At 36.4% G+C, this 19,327-nt stretch overlaps 1 protein-coding gene across 4 annotated transcripts in view; it reads left to right on the top strand.

Moving 5' to 3' along the window:
• The window catches only part of ARHGAP24 (Rho GTPase activating protein 24), a 911,211-nt gene that overhangs the window by 681,023 nt on the left and 210,861 nt on the right, over positions 1-19,327 (top strand). Inside the window, exon 1 of one of the 4 annotated variants that reach the window (XM_002745630.7) lies at positions 17,925-18,159. The exons of the other annotated variants lie outside the window; for them this stretch is intronic. The gene's annotated coding sequence lies outside the window, so the exon portion shown is untranslated. Of the gene's footprint in view, positions 1-17,924; positions 18,160-19,327 lie in introns of those variants that run through there. 4 annotated transcript variants of the gene reach the window in all.

Genomic DNA, 19,327 nt, shown 5'->3' with positions numbered 1-19,327 from the left:
AAAAGACCCAGAGCCAAAAGGCCCGGAGCTTGGAAGAGTTCAAGTCCTATCACTTCAGCCATTCTTACATATTGCATTCAGGAGACATCTGACTTACCCCACGTATTGGCAAATTGAACAGCCCAACTGTGTCTCATGTATGTTTTCTGCTTTCCCACCTTGACAGATGTATATCTGTTATGTTTCAATGGCTCTCTGAAAAATATTTCTTAACTACCTACCACTGCTTGTTTGCAGTCACATATCAGCCCTACTAGATCTTATCAATAATTTAAAACAAAAATATGGAAAACAGTAATGAGACCTCTGTAGGCATTGTACTGTCAGCAGGAAAAATGAAGACATGGTAATGAGGAAAACATTAGTCTGATTATTACAGGAGGGAGAAGTTCTTCTCAATCTTTTGTGGTGGTGTATCAGCCTCAATTACCTACCCAGTAGTGCTTCAGATCACAAACAGCTTGGAAATAGCTGGAATTCTTCCTAATATGATTCTGTCTTGTTATTTCATGTTATGTCACAATTAAAGAAACATACACCCAAATCTCATCAGTGCAGCCAACCTGTTTCTGGAGATATTTCTCCAAGCCCTGCAATGGCTTCTCTTTAATCTCACTGTGTGCCCAGTAGCTGAGAATGCTCTCCTCTCCCAATCTCATCTCTCACCACTCACTTGCATCCACCGAAAAGAGTTCACTGGAGTGCATGGGAATCTGTACTGGCCTTTGGTTTATGTGAGTGGATTCTCCTGTTGGTTCCTCCAAGCTGGAAGTAGCTAGCAAGAGAAGGGGAAAGATAAAACTGAGTGAGGTGGTTAAAGGGAAACCCATGAGAGATGCATTTGGAAATCTGACTAGATTGGTAAAGACTTTTTTATTTTAAGGAAGGGAAAATAATGGGATTCTGATGTGTGGGTCGAATAAAGAATGAATGCAGTATGAGAACAGGGTGGAGATTTAGATTAATCAAAAAGATGCCTAAAATATATGTTATACATTCTCTGTGAGATGTAATGAAGGTGAATTTCAGAAGCAGAGGATATCTCAAGGTACAGGCAGCTGAGGTGATGTCTTTTTACCACAGCACTACAAAGGTTTTAACCTTCTGGAGGCCGGCTGCTCTTTTCCTGGGAAAATCTTAGCTTTCAGTGAACCAACCAATGGTTTTTAAAGTGTTTGCAGAGAGAAGGAAGACTGAGTCCATAGTAACGGCTGTATTATGATCAACAGTGCTATTTTGTTTCTTCCCCAAAGTTCCTGTTTATGTCTTGCAGCCTTTATATTGACTTTTTAAGAACTCAGCCAGTTGGCCAGTGGCCATGGTAAAATTGCACCACTAGTAAGTATAAATACATCCCATCAGTGGACACATCTTCAGTATTCTGCTTAGACTCAGTTTTCCATTTGAAGTGTCACATGGTTATGGGTGAATAGAGAACATTATTTCAGAAAGAAGGATTTGCTCAAAATAGTGTCCAAATACTAAGCTACATTACGGAGCAACCATCAGTGACATTAAGAAGTTTCATTCACTGTTATTTTTAAAAACCTGTAGTATGCTACATCATTTGCACATTAATATTTGACTCTCTAAACATTTGGCTCATTTTTAAAAGCACAATTTTACCATTTTTGCATCTTCCATATATTATATCAGTATTTTAGATATATATCCACTGCCACATTCTTGTATTTTATAGTTTCAGGAAGCTAACATTCCAAGTGGAATAATTTGGGTTTGTTATTTAATTCTGAAAAAGCATGAAACATAGCAATCAGTTGTGATAAATCACTGACTTTCTGCTAAGGTGGCTAGGCCATTATTTTCTTATAATAGGCAAAAAACCAAATGCAGCAATCAGAATTGTATTCCATTTAATGTTGTTTGCAAGAATGATTAACCAGGGTGCCTAAGGCACTAACATAAACAGCTGTTTCTTGTATTTTCCAGGTAATAAAACCTCTTAGTTTGACATCTTGCAGGGAAGCCATTAGATCTACCCTGGTGACACTGGAATATCTGAGGTCCCATAGGGAGGGAACACCTACCAAAGACACGAGGCAAATGATGGGGTAGATTGAGGACAAGGCTTGGATTGGAAGTTTGAAATGAAATTATCAACCAGAAAGAACATAGAGGAGGCCAGAGCCTTCAGAGGTTAAGGGAGGTGTCCGGAATTACTTACTCATTTTTTTTTTTTTTGGATTTTATTTGTTTGTTTCTTTATTCATTTATTTTGAAGAGTGGACATGTTTCAAATATTTCTTCCAAAGTATTACTAATGATTCATTTATTTCTTAGTCTGAGGAGTGAACATGTTTTAAATACTTTCCCAAAATATTAATAATGATGGAGTAACAGTCTTGAGTTTCCAGAAGTATATGATGTACTAATAAATACCATCTATGTAATCACGAATGTATGCTTTCTTACCAGGCATACAAGAGCTAGAGTCCTCCACACTAAAGGCTTTTACAAAATGCAAAAGCAGCAATAAATAAAATTGATATGTACATTAACATTGTATATAAAATCCAAAAGTCAGATCTAAGTTAGTTCAAGTAACGGAAGTTAAGAATAAGAAGCTTTTCACAACATTGTAGGTAACAATAAGCAAAAAGACAAAGAACACATTAATTCAAACAGATTTGCTTTCTCCTAATCCATGCACACAAAAGTTACCACACATTATGTAATTTTATGACAATTAAAAATATATACAATAAGTATAATACAAGGATAAAAGAGTTTCTCAGAAAGGAAAATAAAAGTCATCCTCCTTATTTGGAGATTAGTTTTAACAGTTCTCTGTTGCATCCTATATTTTTTCATATCAAATTACATATCACACTTTATTTTTAATGTTAATTGTTCATCTCTCCCCAAAAATGTAAGATCTGTAAGGAAGTAGATTTTCAAATATATATATAGTCACATATATATAATTTAGCATTACATGTCATGCTGAATACCAAGTCTACTAACAACACTGAGTTTCTTGGAGAATTTATTGGTGGTTTATTTTTATCACCAAGAAATCTCTAAGCCAAATATTCACTTATCCAATTTTTCTTTAATTTTTGCCTCTTCATAGTCTATTTTAAATGTATTATCATAAAGAGAGATGCCGGAGGGATCTACTTTTCTATCTACTATAGTGTGGGAGTACTTGTGTGGCAACATTTTAGAGTTGTTCTCCCCTGCTATAATCAATGCATTAGAAGGAAGAAGATTCTACACAGGAATACTTAATCAATAAAACGCATTCCCAAGCAATAATAATGTGATGGAGTCACTGCAATTTGATTAGTGACCTTTTCTTTCTTTGTAGAGATAACCTTTACTGATATCATTAACCAGATGAAACACAGATTTGATGCAGCCTTTCTAACCACTGAGCTTGGTATTGAGAAGCTGAGATTTTGTTAATGTTGAGCTGTTTACAGAAACAGGAGGTGCATTCCTCCCCTTTTCTTAAGCCCCCATGGTAATTGTTTTTTGTTTGTTTGTTTGTTTTTTTAACCAGCAGTGAATACAGAGGAGAAACCAAGGACATTTTCTGACTTTTGTTTCTATGAACAAAAGCTGTTTGGGTGAGGGAGCACTTTCTGAATACTCTCAAAGAGAAAGGCATTCTATATTAATAATTTTGGTATGGCATAAGTAGATCTCTTCTGTTATAACAATTTTCAAGGATTTCTCCTTATACAACTATTTCACATTTGCAATTCAAAAAGTTTATACTAATTGTACTTGTGTTTATGTTTAAACAAACCAATATACTTGTTCCTTGTCCTTTGAAAGGAGTATGTTATCATAGAGAAGCTCTAGAGATTTTTGCCTCATCTAGAGATTTTGGCCCAAATGGCTGATTAAGTTTGAAGTTTGTCAATATCTGCTTCCTTGCAATGAAAGTAGAACATTTATTTGGCCTTTTAAATGAATGACTTAGCATAAGAACCAAACTTTACATTTTAATTCCTGAAGCTAATATTTAAATGAAAGTAAACTCTTCAACTGCATACACTATACATGCTAGAATAAATGGTGTTTAGTGAAAGGTAGCTAATGCTTAAAACTGTGTGTTTTAATTTAGTGTGGTGAGCATGACTTGAAAATAATTTTATGATGTGTAAATTGGATTGTGTAGTGAGTAGAATATTAGAACATACCTATAAATGGCATTAAAATGTTTTTGTTTTAACTGATTCATAGAATAAGCTTATAGCACATACGTGTGATCTGTGGATTCAGGATGAAGAATTAATGTTTACCAAATAAACACTAAGAAAAATGGGTTGAAAGAGTCACTAAGATCCATATAATAAAAAGACCTTTGGGGAGAGATGGAAAAATAATTAAGCATGAAAAGGTTTATATATTTTTATACATCTCCAAGCATGATTGTAATTTCAATAAAGAGTTGTAGGCGTATACTACTCTATTAGCATGCTTCTGGTATATTAAGAAAGAATATAATTAGATTTTAAAAATTCTGCTTACTTGAAGTATCAGATGGATAAAATGTAACAAAATAAACATGGAAGGTAATAGCAATAGTAAGAATGGATATGAGAGTTTATCATGATAATTGAAAATATACTCTAGAATTCTAGATTTCAAAGACAGATACCAGCTTTTCATATGAAAAGTACATTTATGGCTGGGTGTGGTGGCTCATACCTTTAATCCCAGCACTTTGGGAGGCCAAGGCGGAGAGATCATGAGGTCAGGAGTTCAAGACCAGCCTGACCAACATGGTGAAACCCCGTCTCTACTAAAAATACAAAAATTAGCCAGGCATGGTGATGCACGTCCATAGCTCCAACCACAGGGGAGGCTAAAACAGGAGAATCCCTTGAACCCAGGAGGTGGAGGTTACAGTGAACCGAGATCGTACCACTGCATTCCAGCCTGGGCAACAGAGCAAGACTCCATCTCGGAGGAGGAGGAGGAGGAGGAGGAGGAGGAGGAGGGGAGGAGGAGGAGGAGGAGGAGGAGGAGGAGGAGGAGGAGGAGGAGGAGAAAAAAGAAGAAGGAGGAGTACATTTATGTTGTTGGATTTTTTGTAATTTTTTTTTTTTTGCCAGCATGAATTTATTTTATCACTCTTATTAAGAATGGGGTACAAATGTTGAAACTGTTTAACCACTGCATTTAACTATTAGTCAGATTTCTTATACTTCACAATCTACTTTCAGCCTAGAGTAACATCAGCAAGGTGATACAAAATCAAAATACTTAAATCCCTGGGAGGAAAAGTCACCAAAATCATGTCCCTATTTCCTAATCCTGTATATTGTGATTCAACTATTCTTCTATATCTAGATGAAGGAAGTAGAAATGGGGTATGGGGGCTGGAAATCAGAGAAAATGACACACAAAAAAGAAAGATAGAGAAGGAAACAATCATAACAATACTAAAAGAACAGTTGAGAATTTCTGTACTTGCATAGAGGTCTTGCAACTTAACACATGAAAATAATTCCTTGTTCATCAACTGCCATAACACTTCTAGGTTTTTAAAATTGAACTATTCCTGTTATGTCATTAGTGTCCAGATCTTTGCCGTTCCCAAGCAGCAGCACTTGGGAACTTGTTAGAAATTCAAATTATTAGCTCTCTACTGGAGCCAGAATCAGAGTCTACATGTTTAAGCAGATTCCCATGTGATTCTTATGCATGTTAAAGACTAATATGGCCCCTGTCTTTTGGCAGAATATGAATTTATTCCTTGGAGATTGAAGACAGTAATGAAACAGCATGTAAAAAAGCAGATGAAAAATTTTCTGAAGTGAAAGCAAAAATAGAAGGAAATACAAAATTCTCCTTTCATGCCAAGTGTTTCCTACTTGAGAATAAATCACTAAGGTCATTTACCAGCTCTAATTTGAGAAGCAGAAACTACACTGGGTTCACCCACCTTTCACTGCTTCTCAAAATCAAACAAAATTGTTCACAATTTTAATGTTTAGCAAATACAGTTATGCACTGCATAGCAATGTTTTGGTCAACAAGGAACTGCATATATGATAGTGCTCTCAAAAGAGTATAATACCATATTTTACTATACCTTTTCAATGTTTAGATATGTTTGGATATACAAATATTTACCAATTGTGTCTATAGTATCTGGTACAGTGCTATACAGGTTTGTAGCCTAGGAGCAATAGATTATACCACATAGCCCAGGTGTGTAGAAGGCTATACCGTCCAAGTTGTATAAGTATACTCTGCAACATTCACACAACTTAAAGTTGCCTAATTGCATTTGTCATAATGCATCCCCATTGTTAAGCAATGTATGACCATAGTTGTAAATGGTGTATGTTTTATTCTTCCTAGCTGAAGTCTTCAGGTAATAATATTTTAATGTTTTGATTATGAGTAAACTTAAATGTCTCTCCAGATTGCTCTACTGCCAACTGACCATTTTTATATAAATATGTTGTTTTAAATGTAGTTTGTTATGTATGTATAATGTCACCATCATATACATATACACACGCAGAGAGACAAACATACACCTCACACATTCAGTGTGAATGCCTCATGGCCTTTATTGTGTACCCAAAAATTACAGCATGGTTTATGGAATTGCTGTGGAAGAGGAAGAGGGGTTGTCTGTATGAGCCATAAACCCTGGAAACTTGAGCAGAGAATTCCCAACAGCAACAACAAAAGCAAACTGAGTACCTGGGAGGGAGGAAAAAGAAAAATGATACCTGTTCTTCGGCATATAGATTGTCCCAGAGGAGCAAGTTATTAAAGACAAAATAAACCATGTTTTACATTTTCAGTAGCATATTTTAGTTATGGTAGAATACAATATTTTCTAGATGATGTTAACAAGGGTCAAGTGTGAATGCAGAGAGAAAGGCTCTTAGCAAACTATGACATTCTTGGTCAGAGTTAAACTCTGTTATCCTTGTTTTTTTCCTGCCAAATGATCCTGATGTGTGAACTGGGAAATAGAGTGCATGTTTGTGTATATAATGCTACAGTGCTTACACTATTAACTTCTGTTTATAACTTGGCCTTTGGAAATGGCTGTTGGGGAAAAGAAATGCTCTGAACTTGAAAATCTTGAGGCATTCTGAAAGATAAAACAGTGTTTTACCAAGGTGGGAAAGGTGTCAAAGAGATGCACCCTCACAGTCTCAGGAAAAAAATAGACTGTTTAGTTGTGGTTGCTGTGTTAACCATTAGCAAAGAAAAATAAACTGGCATGACAACTTGCAAACATGTTATAGCAAAATGTTAGCAATAAAAATAAAAAAATTAAAAAGAAAGAAATATGAGAGCAAATGAAAATAGCATGGCAAATACAGTTTGATAGTTTTAATCTGCAATTTGAAGATTGGATTTAAAAACATGAAAATCTAAAGCTGTCCAAAAGTACCCAATGGCTGTGTATTGTATAAGGAGTTAAGGAAACTGTAAAATCAGAGTATATGAGCTCAAAGACAGAGTGATCAAACAGCTGGAAAAGAAAGCTTCTGAGTTGAGGAGGCAAAGTAAAATCTAAAAAAAAAAGCCTTTTCAAATCTAACAAACAAATTAAAATCAAGAATGATAGAAAGACACAACTAAAGATAAGATCACTGGTGTAGGGGAGAAAAAATCCTTCCCTATCCTTTAAGGGTCTCCTGCTGGACCTAAAAATTAAGTTGACATAAAACATAGTAACATCTCTTAGTCGTCTCACATAAGGTAAATTCATCAAAGGTACTGGGATTAATAGACCCTACAAAGTGTTGATCGGAATGATGAGAGAGACACTACAGAGCTCAATTTATGATGAAGGATGAGGATCTCTTTATTGCTGAATGGTCAAGTAGTGATGATGAAAAATATAGTATTCATATTAGAAATAGTCATGTCCTTATTAAAAAACAGTGATTAAAAGACATTCAAAAAATCAATGATTTAAAACTTTATAAAAAGAGGAATAAATATGAGGGAAGTCAATTCACATGTGGCTATTTCCTGGTAGTTTCTCCCATGTTAGTGAGATGAGGGTCTCTGGTGTGATTCATCCATTCATTCAAATCAGTAAACATTTATTAGGTACTCATTTTGCTAAGCATCTTGACTCTTAGTAATGTATCATTGCATTGATTTTCTTTACCACCTTATAAGTTGTACAGTTAAATCCAAGGGTTTAGGGATGGAGGAAAGAGATTTTTTTTTTCTTTTTTTTTTTTGATGGGAAAATAAGACACGTTAATTGGTTGCTCGTTTGCTTGTTTTAAAATGTCAACAAATTTAATAAATACAGCAAAAATTGGAATAAAGAAAGATAACGTTTTCTTTTTCTTTTCTTTTTCTTTCTTTTTTTTTTTTTTTTTGAGACGGAGTTTCGCGCTTGTTACCCAGGCTGGAGTGCAATGGCATGATCTCGGCTCACGGCAACCTCCGCTTCCTGGGTTCAGGCAATTCTCCTGCCTCAGCCTCCTGAGTAGCTTGGGATTACAGGCACGCGCCACCATGCCCCGCTAATTTTTTGTATTTTTAGTAGAGACGGGGTTTCACCATGTTGACCAGGATGGTCTCGATCTCTTGACCTTGTGATCCACCCACCTCGGCCTCCCAGAGTGCTGGGATTACAGGCTTGAGCCACCGCACCCGGCCGATAACGTTTTCTTTCCAAAAACCCTTTTGTAAATATATGTGTGTGTATTAGTATACATATATGTGGATAGATATAGATAGCTTGATATCTTGATGGATACACAGCAAATTGTTAGTAGTGGTTAATCTTTAAGAATAGTATTGGTGAGGGTAGAGAGGGTAGGAACTTTAAATTTTACATGATATACTTATATACTTATGTATATTACTTTCTGTTGAAGAGGAATTAAAATAAGTATAAGGAAATAGTTCAACTTTCTTATATTTGGTTGCCCTGAAGCTTGGGATTGGCCAATAGCCCAGCACTGATGGGCAATTTATTTTCATTATTTTCTGACCTACATTTGTGTGTGTAGGATTGTCAAAGAATACAGATCAAGGAAGGGCCTCCTCTATTCATTTCCAACATTCTACCTTGTAAATGGGGATTCCCTCTTATTGTAAAAATGACAGTGAAGGGAAGCATCTTCACCCTTCTCTTCTGTATAAACTTAAGAATCTTAATCCTCAGTGTGTTTGGGAGCCCAAGGAAGCTTAATATTTAAAAATTATTCAGCACAGTATGGTTTCGTATTTTATATCCAATGCTTTTTTTCCCCCAAGGAAATTCTAATACTCCTCCTATTATTCAAAATATAAATGTCTCCTTACTTCCTAGGTTTGTATTCTTGGGAGTCTTAGAAATCATTATTATTGTTACCATTACAGCTGTTTTGTCAATAACTGCCTGTTTTAATTTCTTTATAATACAACAAATCCCTCAATCCTCAAAGATAAATAAACCTTAAGTGAATTTAAAACATATGGGAGATAATTATCTCAGAAAATAGTTGAATTTCACATCTGAAAGAACCTTCAGAGTAATCTTACTAAATCCCTTTATTTTATGTGGGAGAAAACAAAGTCTCTGGAAAGTGAAATGTTTTGGCCAAGGTCACACAGCTAGTTGCTGACAGAACCAAGTTTGGAAACCTAATTAACTTTTGCTGATCTCACCTGTCTGTACCTGGGAATGTTTGCTTTCCATGTGGTGCCCATCCTCCCCTTTGCCTAACCCAGTAAGGAAACTTGTCATGTAAGAAAGAATGTCAGGCCAAGCGCGGTGGCTCATGCCCTGTAATTCCAGCAATTTGGGAGGCCAAGGTGGATGGATCACCTGAGGTCGGGAGCTCAGGACCAGCCCGGTCAACATGGTAAAACCCCATCTCTATTAAAAATACAAAAAAAGTAGCTGGGTACAGTGGTGCACACCTGTAGTCCCAGCTACTGGAGAGGCTGAAGCAGGAAAATCGCTTGAACCTGAGACGCAGAGGTTGCCGTGAGCCGAAATCGTGCCACTGCACAGCAGCCTGGGCAACAGAGTGAGACTCCATCTTTAAAAAAAAAAAAAAAAAAGAAGAAGAAAAGAAAAGAAAGAATTTCCTTATCTCAGAGAACTTTGCAGGAGTGGCGCAGGAAAGTAAACTGAGATTTGATTTAATTGGATGTTCATTAATATTGACTTACTAATGGTTACACTGAATGCACTGAAGAAATAAAACCTGTGCTTATTTTTTAAATAATCAAAATAGCTTGGGGGCACTCATCTGCTACCTATATCTTTATATTTCATAGCCATGATGTTTATGCAAATATGTTCTTTTATATGGGAGACTACACACTGTGTATCTCTGTATTAGTCAGACTTCTTTAGAGAAACAAAACCAAAAGGATGGATAGATGATAGATAGATAGATAGATAGATAGATAGATAGATAGATAGATAGATAGATAGATAGATGATAGATAGAAGGAGGTTTCTTATGAGGGACTGGCTCACACCATTATGGTGACTAAGAAGTTTCACAAACTTCTGTAGGCTGGAAGCCCAGGAAAACTAGTGGTGTAGTACCAGTCTAAGCCTGAAGGCCTGAGAACCAGAGGAGCCAATGGTGTAAGTCCCAGTCTGAGTTTGAGGGCCTGCAAAGCAGTTGTACCAATGTCTAAGAGAAGGAGAAAATAAATATCCCAGCTCAAGCAGAGAGAGCAGATTTACTCTTCCTCTGCCTGTTGTTCTATTCATGTCCTCAGCAGATTGCATTATGCCCATTCACATAGGTAAGGGCAATCTTCTTTACTCAATCTCTTGATTCGAAGGCTAATGACTTCTGGAAACATTGTCACAGACGCAATCTGAAATAATGTGTTAACAGCTATCTGAGCATCACTAAACCCAGTCAGTTGACACATAAAATTAACCATCACAGCCAGTTATCTGTGAATGTCTTCTAAAAAAAGAAGCCTGATCATTTTGCATTGTTATAGAACAATAGTATAGACCATATTTTTTTTTTTTTTTTTAAGACAGAGTCTCACTCTGTTGCCCAGGCTGGAGTGCAGTGTTGCAATCTCAGCTCACTGCAAACTCTGCCTTCCCAGTCCAAGCGATTCTCTTGCCTGAGCTTCCCAAGTAGGTGGGACTATGGCACACACAACCATGCCCAGCTAACTTTTTGTTTTTAATAGAGATGGGGTTTCACTCTGTTGGCCAGGCTGGTCTTGAACTCCTGACCTCAATTGATCCACTCACCTCGACCTCCCAAAGTGCTTGGATTACAGGCATGAGCCACCATGCTTGGTCATTCTATACCATTTTTAAATAAAAATAAACTATGGAATTAAAATGATTTATTAACCTGGACTTTGTTATTGAGTATTGAGCAACGTGTCCAAATTGTGTAAGAATTTCCTGACTTTGGAGCTAGTTGCTCTAAGACCTATGACCTCATTCTTGATACTATCATCATCTTTAGGTCAGTATTAATTCTCACTTCATTGATAGGGTGACATGTGTTCAAGTTTGCCTGTAAAAGTCTTGGATTTTAGCTGTAATCTCATTGTCATTAACAGCAGTGCCTCCTCTTACTTTCAGAGAGTCAAGGTTTAGACAGTAGGGATCATCCATAATGAGTTGAAATATGTTAGAGAAGGAATTTTCCTAATTCAACTTTAAAACAAATCTCAGCATTTTTTCTTGTTAGAGCTATATTTGCCCCTTTCTGCATTCAATGTCTTAGTTTTACCCCTGCCTTCCTAGGTTCATTGAAACTGAATTATCCTTCAAACTCCATGCAGTTCAAAACTCAATATCTGGCTTGATGGAACTAGGGTATCTGCCAAGTTCACTTTCATTCTGGTTTCCACTGGCTGTCCTAGTCTAGTTGTGAATAAGACTTCCAGGCATAAATATAATTAGATTAGCAAGAGGAATTTGATGAAGGATTTGTACTTTGCAAAGTAGCTAACCATGTAGTTTCATAGAAACCATGCAAATACAATTGTTTATGTATTGAATCTCATATTTGGACATGCTGATGCCTAGGAAACCTAAATTTCTGCCCATGAAATATTCTAAGATATTGCCAAATTATACTCCAAACAATGTCTTTGACTCTAGTCCTCCACTGTCCAATTTGTAAAAATGTCCAAAATGTATGCTGCCCTAAAAGAGACAGGCAGTTTAGTGTAAAGTATATGAGCCTCATAGACAAAAGAATGTGATTTCAAATTCTGCAATAATTCTTTTCAGTTATGTGCCTCAGTTTCCTCATCTGTAAATAGAGGGATTGTATGAAAAATGTCTTTTACATAATGAATTCTTATAAAATACTAGTTTCATCCAGTTCTAACACTGATATATTTTCTGTGATCATCTTATAGAGATATCAGGAGTAAGTTTGCCTTATATCTTCCTACCTGTAGTAATTTAAAAATATATTTTAGGGCCATGTGTCTCTTTCTCTCTGTCCTTTCTGCCTAATTTCAGACTATCACAGTGTCTTATGGTGACATAGAAAGTCCTTTAGACAACCTGTCCCTGAATTTTCTCTTCACTTAGCACTCTAAAACCACAATATCCCTTATTTAAAAACTTTCAATGGATACCCATTTCCTTGAGTATGAAAACCAAACTTCTGAGCCTTTCGCCTGTCTTCCTTTCTGCATACTTTATCTATCAGTCTTGGTGTTTCGTTCTACATGCCAGCTCTACAGAATTACTTGACCCAAGTGTACCCTATCTCCTATGTGAAATGTTAATTCTCTCCTTCTGCATTCAAATGGCATTTCGGTTTTATCTCCTCAAGGCAGCCTTCCTTGGTTACTTTCTGTCTTGATTCCCTGCTGCTTCGATGGTCTCCTGTAAAGCAGTGCTTATCTCCACAATAGTCTGTAAATGTCTCCCATCTCCAAAAACAAAGGTTTCTGAGGCAGGTGTTAGTCTTCTTCTTTGTACCCAAGCATTTGGCGCTTATATGGGCTCAACAAATATAGGCATATCAATAAATTCAAGGAAGAAGAAAGAAATTTTTGTTTTCCTAGGGAAATTTTTATTCTGGATAAGGAAAAATTATCATCAATGAGATAACAAGAAATCATTACAGAAACTTCATAATCTAACAGAAGGCCTTGTCCATAGAGAAAATTAATAAATGTTTTGCTTTGATCAGTTGATGAAATAAATGCCACTTATATATGTAGATTAATGTATAGTCAATGCAATAGGAAAAGAGCACTTTTTGTTTCAATGATGTTATTTTAATGAAGTTACTTTAAATGTAGTTATTTGCCTCTGAGTGACACTAGTGCTCAGGTAAGAAATTCCCTCTTCCTGGTTGTCCTGGGAGGGGGGCTGTCATGGCACTTAAGAAAAGTCATTCTCTTCCTAACAAAGAATCACCCTCTCCCTGTCTTGCCATCACATGGCCACCTCTCTGATGTGCCTGTACTTGAATCGCAGTGAGCCAGTCACAAGATCCCACAATGTGTCTGGGCCCCAGGACCCAGAGAAGCTGACTCACTAGAACAGGTAATTAGGAAGCAGTAGGACATGAGACAGGAGAGGAAATCTAATTTACAGCTCACTGGAGGGCTCTGATTGAGTGTGCAGCAGAGCTTAGATGGGAGATTAAATTATCTGTGAGCTCACCTCTCCAAAATTATTTGGTCTCCCTCCTTTTCATTTAGAAAACATATGTTGCAAGTGCAAAGATTTAGCCTTTGCTCCTGAAGAGTTGGCAGGTGAGGGCAGCTTCTTAAAACCACCTGGAAAGGATAGACTTAACTCTATGTTAACTGCTGTTTCAATAAGAGAAACTACTGTAGAATTCAGGAAATAAAGGAGGTGTCTAGAAGCTTTTAGGACCTCTAGCAAATGTAATCACATATCTAGTTAGGTACATATACCCACAGAGGATATTCTGGCAAGTCAAGATATTATCTGGCCTTTGCTTTAATACAATTCAAAAGGTTACAGGTATCTTATATAGACACAACTACTTAGGGCCCAGCTGGGGCTCTTTCCTCATTTCCTGTGATTCCTAGCTGCTAGAGCCAAGGGGAGATTTGCAGTGTTAAGTCAATTGCAGAAGTAGATTAGATTTTGCCTTCATGTTTATGGACTTATGTTAGATGTCTGTTGACAGCAGAATAGCAGCTCATGCAGAAAGTATAATTAATTCAGTAAATAAATATTTGTTAAATGCCTATTTTATACTAGATACTCTTCTGAACACTAAGAGTAATGTGGTTCAAAAAGCCTAAATCTCAGGTTTCTAATCTTATTTAGATATCCTGATATCTTTCTGATCTGATAAAACTTATTCTAGAGAAGACATAGCAAACATATTTCAACTGATTACTCAAATGGATGAATAAGTAGGGAAGAACAAAAGTTCATTTCATATGTGGAAAGTGCTATGAAAGGGGGAAATGGGATAAAGGGCATATGTGGGTGAAAGGATGCTTAACCAGAATGGTCAGAAAATTTTAAATTTCTGAGGAGGTGACTTTTGGTAGCATCACCCTGAATAATGAAAAGGAGATCATTCTGTGAAAATATGAGGGAGGAACATTCTACACAGATGTGGTAGCAGGTTAGGATATTCGGTAGGTCTATTAGTCCATTTTCATGCTGCTGATAAAGACTTACTCAAGGCTGGGTAATATATAAAGAAAAAGAGGTTTAATGGACTCACAGTTCCATGTGGCTGAGGAGGCCTCACAACCATGGTGAAAGGTCAAAGGCATGTCTTACTTGGTAGCAGACAATTAGAATGAGAACCAAGTGAAAGGGGTTTCCCCTTATAAAAGCCTCAGATCTTGTGAGACTTGTTCACTATCATGAGAACACTATGAGGGGAGCTGCCCCATGATTCAATTATCTCCCACCAGGTCCCTCCCACATATGGGAATTATGGGAGCTATAATTCAAGATGAGATTTGGGTGGGGACACAGCCAAACCTTATCAGTAGGGAAGATAAACTGAAGCTGAATCATGTAGTACCTAGGAGGTCATGGTTAGGCACTTAGATTTATACTGAGGGAAACGGGAGATAGTGGTAGGGCTGAAGCAGGGGAATTTATGGGAAATCACTGGACAACGCAAAGTAAGAGAATAATGGAAAACCACTGGAAGGAATGAAGGAGAGTAACATGGGAAACTGTTCAACAGTGAAGCAGAGGAATGATGGGAAAGATGAGAAATCATGGATACAAGGAGGGGAATGAGGATTCTGGTTCTCTGAGGAGAATGGACTGTGAGAGGTGTAAGCATATGCTGGAATTGGTTTAAGAGAGTTGATGCTTAAGACTGTTATGTGTGTCAGTTTCTTAAGACTGTTAAAAACTTCCATAAGTGAAATATATCCCAAAGCATAGAATATTAGAATCTAGTAGCTGTTCATGCAGTCACTACCCTTCACTGTTAGCACCAAAGAGCTCTCTGGGATTTCTTAGTAAAAGCCTTCTTCTAGTGTTACAATAAACCTGAAAACTGAGAGGAGGAGATCAAGAGTTAGAGAACTCCGACTGCCTTGCCTGTGTTAATATAGCCTGCCCTGGAATTCACCTCTGCTGGAAGTATTTCTCCCATCAGTGAAATTCAACACCACAGGGCAAACCTTCAAAATACGTGACTATCCCACTAAACTACACTAGTATTCTGAAATTCAGAGCATTCCCAGAGTAGGGGAACCTGGATGGTCCAAGGATCCTAAATAGAGGGGGACACACATTTTAAAAATGGTTGTGCTGTTTTACACTGCATTGGATCACATATTGACAGCACATTCTTCCCCTCCAATGGGCAGAGATGAGACATGCCATGAATTTTGAAGTAGGTTTAAAGGCCAATTTCCTATTGCTTTCACTGGTCACCAAAATTGCTAGTTCCTTCTTTGTTTAGCCAATTTTAGGATACTTTGGTTCTTGAATTCAATACCCATAATCTTTTGTCTATGGCTCAGCCCACTCCTGTTCTAAACAATCTGTTTGTCTGTGATGTCTCTTCACTCTTTCCTTCCTTCCTGCAGCCACTTAACCCTCTGAATCACCTTGACTCATTCCATGTAAAACTCTGTGTCTCCTCAAGGCCTATTACCTCTCAAGGTTTTGCTCGTATTTCCTTCCTGCTCTTTCTAACAGACTAAAGGTAAAACGGTCAATATCAAAAGTAAAGCTTAAAAAGTAAAAGGAAAATACGGAATATTTTTAGCAAATGTAAGTAATAGGTATCCATGTGTCCAACTCTTGTCATATTTGACATATTAATATTGCTTAACCTTTGCATAGGACACAAATAGACATAATCAAATGAGAATAAAAGGAAAATAGGGTGCTGTCATCATGTCAAAAACCATGAAGTATGGTTTTCCAAAATTTATTTCTCAACATTTATGCTTCGAATCTCCATTGCTTATTTGTCAGCATTGGAAAAGTGCTATCATGCCCATTAATTTCTCAACATTTTGGAATATATGTTCCATAAAATCTAATTGTCATTTTAGATGTTACATTTTTCTAATTATTTGGTCATAAGCATACTGCTTTCTGCCAAAGACCAGGCAAGAGCAGATGCCTTAAAAGTAGATGAGAGCTATTAAAACCAAACAGTGCATTTCTGAGATAAAAAATGGCTAACAGTTTGAAAATGGACCGTGAGTGATCTGAGCATTTGCTCATTGTGTCTTGGAATTGCAAAGTGTAAAAGTAGATTTTGCTTTAAAATGTAAGGATCCAGATCAAATGGAAAATTAATATTGACCAGAGTGATTTTGACTTGGGTCTCTTCATATTTTGGTTTATTTGACCTTGGCAGGATGTTTTAAGATTGGAGCAACTCAATCAATAGGACATCAATAAACTGAGGACACATGTTTGAAGTGTGAGAATGAATACAGAAATAGTTATAGAGAATTGGCCTTACTTCCCATGCAAACCCTTTGATTTTATTTGAAAATTCCCTACTTTTCCAAGGAAGCTATTGCTTGTCTGTTATGAGATAGATCTTATAAATATCCAATAAATATTTGTTAAATAAGTGAATGAATGAATACATTTCAAAAAGGCAATTTTAGAAATTATTATAATAACATTCCTGCTATTAGAGGAAAATAATTTATTCACCAATAAGTAGGAAATACATGAAGGACACCAAAGAAAATTATTATTTTGCTTCTTTGTTTTATGTAACAAAGTATACAATCAATAATAATCAAAACCAAATGTGTGTATTAAAAAAATATTGACATATTGAAAGTGGGGATTTGTGATCATAGCAAATGTGTGTCTAGTTGAAGACCCATTGAGCAGTATTGCTGATACTAGGTAGAACACGTACTTTGTCACCTGTCACAGCACGGTGCCTTACTAAAGCAGTACTCTGTAAGGACTAATAGATATTAGAATCCTCTGAAACATGGCAGCTCCTGAATTGTAAAAATATTCTGGGCAATCAGCAAAGAAAAAGATTATTTCCTGATATACAAAGAAATTGGAGACTATAGGGAAAATTCCAATATTAAGGATTTTAAATCCAAAGGAAATATTTTCTCTGAGACAGTTCTCACATCCTAATTGTGTTAGTGCTCCCTGCCAACTCCTTTGCTTATTATACAAGGATATAGAGGAAAAGGTAAACCATTTTCCCTCAGGTATGTTAGTGTGGTGGAAAGAGCATTGAAGCAGGAGTTGTGAAACCTGGTTATTTGTTAACTGTGGCACTAACTAGCCATGTGAGTGACCTTATACAAATCATGTTTTTATCTAGGTTTCACTTTCCTTATCTACAAAATGAGGGCACTGGGCTAAATTATATTTAAGGTCCTGATGAGTTTTCTATGGTTTTTATTTCTTGTTTTGTTTTTCTAAATGCTCAAATACTACATTATTTAAGGTATATTTCCTTGTAGGTTTTTTTCCCCTCTCTGTCTCTTTCTTCAATATATGGGATGGGAGGATACTGACTAAGTCTGAGAAGGAGGAGAAAGAAAATTAGCTACAGGAAGAGTTTATATCCCCCTCTACAAGAAAACTTAAATATAGCTACCACCGCTTTGAAAAGAATGGTTTGTGTCCAAACAGCATTTTCCAGACAAGCTCTGTACTTTTTTGCCAAAAGAATTAACTTTAAACTGAAGGCAGTGGACAGTTAAACAAGAGCCGGCACTGGGAACAGCTGTGCGTAGACCAGACCAGTGACTTATAAGGTACTGTTTTATTCATTTAAATCTTCAGGGTTCATTTGTTTTAGGGACAAGTATTCTGTGGTTATTTCACCTTTTTCCCCCTCCCTCTTCACCTCTATTTTGACAGAAATATAGTCTTGAAAATATTTTAGCTTTTTAACTGTATTATTTTGTGGCTGCTGACATTTCAAACTACTCGGATTTTGCTTTTGTTTTGTTTTCAGGAACCAAATGATTGTTGGCATTGTTTTATTTTAAAGCTTAGCTTAGGTTTGTTTCTTTGTTGCAGCTTGTCATGTGTGATTTTTGTGTTTTATTGTTTGTGTTGGATAAAGAGGGATACACTATAGCATTACAGAATGTACAGAATGTTCTTGACTGGGCAGGAGGGGGAGGTTAATGAATCTTAAACTTGAAATATAGAACTAATATGGAGCCAATCAGGCAAGAGGACCTGGGTAGGGCAGTCTAGGCATTTTAATTGATTCAGTCAAAGCTCACTAAACTCATCACAGCTTAGTGGATCTGACCTGAAAAAAAAAAAAAAAAAAAAAACAGTTATTTTGAATTGGGGTTTTTGCCTCCAGTTTGCTTCTATATTTAGCTGTTAACTTTAATGCTTCCTTCTCTTTAATCATTATTATTTTTTAATTCTAGTAAGCCTGCTTTTCTTTTTTTAATAAAGCTTATCATAGTTTAAGCTTATTCACCTTAATGGAGCAATATTTCTAAGAAGACTGACATTTGCAAAAAGATTTCAAGTCACTGAGCCATAGAGGGGTTTCCAGAGCAGAAGGGGAATAGCCCAATGTGGCACAGAAAAAAAAAAAAAAATCCCTGTGTACTCTAGAATTCCAGGTATCACTCTTTCCCCAAGACTCTGGCTAGCTAGTATACAGTATCTGCTGCTGGTCAATAGAACGACAATGGAGAACATTATGGGGTTCAATATATGTGAATTTTCCAAAAAGTGAAGTTCAAAAAGTAAACTTTTACCACTATGAACTTGAAAAGTTTTTGAAAGAATTTAGCCACTTGTGGATCATTCTCTTTCTGAGATCCATTGTATATTTTGAGCTCTCTCCGGAGGGGACTAAATGCAATTTAATGTTTTCCAAACTACTCAGCATTGCTCATGGATATGCATTATAGAATTTTTTTATAATGCAATAATACATTGCATGGTGTA

The sequence above is a fragment of the Callithrix jacchus genome, chromosome 3, assembly GCF_049354715.1.
Source record: "Callithrix jacchus isolate 240 chromosome 3, calJac240_pri, whole genome shotgun sequence".
NCBI classification, from domain to species: domain Eukaryota; kingdom Metazoa; phylum Chordata; class Mammalia; order Primates; family Cebidae; genus Callithrix; species Callithrix jacchus.
The sequence above is the reverse complement of the archived record's forward strand: the minus strand, read 5'-3'. Positions and strand labels throughout refer to the sequence as shown.